The following is a 3,392-nucleotide window of genomic DNA, read 5'->3' as shown; positions in this document are numbered from 1 at the left end:
GCGAGAGAGGGAACACAAGCAGGGGGAGTGGGAGAGGAAGAAGCAGGCTCATAGCAGAAGAGCCTGATGTGGGGCTCGATCCCACAACGCCAGGATCACGCCCTGAGCCGAAGGCAGACGCTTAACAGCTGCCACCCAGGCGCCCCGGGTTATTTCTATTTTTTAATGAAATTAGGCAGAGGTTTCTCAATTTTATTGTGTTTTTTTTTTCAAAGAACCAGATCACGGTTTTTTTTTTATCTGCTCTATTGTTTTATAGTTCTTTTTTAAGATTTTATATATTTATTTGACAGGGACAGTGAGAGAGAGAACACAACAAGGGGAGTGGGAGAGGGAGAAGCAGGCTTTCCACCATGCAGGGAGCCCAGTGTGGGGCTGGATCCCAGTATCCTGGGACCATGAGCTGAGTGGAAGCAGATGCTTAATGACTGAGAGACCCAGGTGCACAATTTTTAAAGTTTTTTTATATCATTTATTTCTCTTCTAATCGTTACTAACTTCCTTCCTTCACGGTGTTTAGGCTTAAGTCCTTGTACTTTCTCTAGCTCCTTCTGGTGTAAGGTTAGGTTGTTTATTTCAGATTTTCTTGCTTCTTGAGGTCTCCCTGTATGCTGTGTATTTCTGTCTTAGGACCACCTTTGCTGCAGAGAAATTAAGTGAAGGTGAGAAAGGTTTTATACTCCTCTGTGAGCGAGTGAGTGTGCATGTGTGTGATTTTCAGACTCCAAATCCATACAACGGGAAGGGGTTCCACTGCTTTCCCACGGTGTCACTGACATTGATGCTGTGAGCATGGTTTAAGACACTGACCCCCACCAAGACTCTTTCTTCTCTTGCTTTGGATTGTCAATGCCTTTGTGGCCTCATGTCCATCATCTAATTAATGCTGCTCTAGCAAGTTTGCACGTTGAGCTGGGAGGTCCTGTGATGCACACTGAGTGCAGCTGGGATTCCTGTGAAGGTTCAGCTGATGAGCATCAGGATATTTGTAATTCATCGGTATTTAGGGACAGGACTAAACAATGTGAGTGAGTCTGTGTTTTGTGGTTTTTACTATATCTACTTTCCCATTAGAAAAATTTTCTAAATCAGAAAGTGAAGAGGTAAGCACAGGATCATGTGTGCAGAGAGGGTCCCTGGGTAACTGTTCTGTGGAGAGGAAGCCCCAGACCCTGACAGGAAACCTGCCCATTAACCACCATCTGCAGCTGCTCCTGGGGCTTAAGGACAGAATTGGTGACTAGTGTGCCCCCCCTGCTGGTCCAGATCCCCTTCTACAGTGAGGTTTGTGTCTGGGCTCACAGTAATACACGGCCATGTCCTCGGCTCTCAGGCTGTTCATCTGCAGGTACAGCGTGTTCTTCCCATTGTCTCTGGAGATGGTGAATCGGCCCTTCACGGAATCTGCGTAGCTTGTGCTACTTCCATCATCGTAAATGCCTGCGACCCACTGCAGCCCTTTCCATGGAGCCTGGCGGACCCAGCTCATGCCATAGCTACTGAAGGTGAATCCAGAGGCTGCACAGGAGAGTCACAGGGACCCCCCAGGCTTCACCAGGTCTCTGCCAGACTCCACCAGCTGCACCTCACACTGGACACCTGCAGACACAAGACATCCTGGTCAGGTAGCTGTCACACACCCCCTGTTTGTCTCACTCAGATCCACTCACATACTCCATGTCTCTTGTTCACCATGAGTTACCTTTTAAAAGAGCAACAAGGAAAACCCAGCCGAGCACAAACTCCATGGTGAGCTCTCTGTGTTCTGTCCTGATTGCTGATTGGAACACCTGGAAACCCTGGGGCTGGGGCTCCTCTCCCAGCTGCAGAGTCAGGGTTGGGCTGTTTTAATCAGCAGATGGAGGGCACTATTTGCATGTCCTCTGACTATATATTCAGCTTGGGATCTATGCTGACATAGAGGCCAGTAACCAGAGCAGATGTGACTGCCTTTGTTTTGGTGGTGTTGGTCACTTTTGAAAAGAAAATATGACATTTCAGTATAAAACTTTCCAAAGTATGTAGGCGGCCTTCATGTGCTACTTTTTTCTTGCATATTCACACAAATCTTGTGGTACAGGTGTCATGTTTTCCCATAAGGAAATGTAAACCTACCTCCAGAATCTTAGTGGTTTTGTGAGGTGTCCAAGAGTATGTACCAGGTTAGAGTTAATCCCAGTTTTGCCCTCTGCTCTTCCCACAGGACTTGTTGCCCCATGAACCATCTGGAGGACAGAGTGGGCAGACTCCTGAGGATTGTGGAACTCTTCCAATAATGGGGACAGTATGATTTTACTTGCTCTAGATTTTACCTGAAATATAGAGACAATAAGGTTTCATGCAGGTGTATTTTCTAATATTTCAATATGTGTGTGTTCCTTCTGAGTCATCTCTATTTTAGGAATTGNAGCAGACTCCTGAGGATTGTGGAACTCTTCCAATAATGGGGACAGTATGATTTTACTTGTTCTAGATTTTAACCTGAAATATAGAGACAATAAGGGTTCATGCAGGTGTATTTTCTAATATTTCAATATGTGTGTGTTCCTTCTGAGTCATCTCTATTTTAGGAATTGTGATGTGTGTGCTTGACATGGGACGAACTGCACATACGCAGTGTGTGTGATATGATATACACTGGTTTCACAGTCAACATTATCCAGAGTGAGCAAATCAATTCTCCCTAAAATTTCCTGTATTTTCCTGTGAATTCCTCCTCCCTCTTCCGTTTTTCACTCTGTCCCCACATAACTATGGGCATTTCTCCTGTTAATTAGACTAGGTTTGATCTTGAAGAATTTATAGATGTGCAGTTATATTGTATGTAATTTTATTTGTAGAACTTTTTTGCTCTGTATAAATCTTTGAAAATTCAACCATGTTGCTGCCTGTTGCATGTATTTTATTTAAAGATTTTATTCATTTATTCATTTGAAAGAGAGACAACCAGAGAGAGAGGGAACACAAGCAGGGGGAGTGGGAGTGGGAGTGGAAGAAGCAGGCTCCCAGCAGAAGAGGGAGACCAATGCGGGGCTCGATCCCAGGTCTCTGCGATCATGCCCTGAGCCGAAGGCAGATACTTAACAACTCAGTCACCCAGGTGCCCATTTTGCATGTATTTTAATGTTTGGCAGCTTTCCTAAGAGTGAACATGGCATAATTTTATTTTTTAAGTGGTTGGTGTGGATAGGGATTGTTTCCAGTTTCAGATATTAGAATAAAGTTGCTTGTCACCCTGCAGATGCAGATATGGAGCTCAGAGAATATCTTTGTTCATGTGTTTTCCACCACAACTAAGCTGAAGAGGATGACAATGAACAACTTTGCTTCAATGCAGGAGTTTCTCTGCCCTCTTGTGTTCATAAATTATGTAGATGTCTTTGAAAACTCAA

The 3,392-nt window shown here is 44.5% G+C and overlaps 1 pseudogene; it reads right to left on the bottom strand.

Moving 5' to 3' along the window:
• Positions 1–1,225: 1,225 nt before the first annotated feature.
• On the bottom strand, positions 1,226–1,861 carry LOC117798727 (annotated as a pseudogene).
• Positions 1,862–3,392: the final 1,531 nt, after the last annotated feature.

The sequence above is a fragment of the Ailuropoda melanoleuca genome, unplaced genomic scaffold (genome assembly GCF_002007445.2).
Source record: "Ailuropoda melanoleuca isolate Jingjing unplaced genomic scaffold, ASM200744v2 unplaced-scaffold3335, whole genome shotgun sequence".
NCBI classification, from domain to species: domain Eukaryota; kingdom Metazoa; phylum Chordata; class Mammalia; order Carnivora; family Ursidae; genus Ailuropoda; species Ailuropoda melanoleuca.
This window is presented reverse-complemented; position numbering and strand designations above follow the sequence as displayed.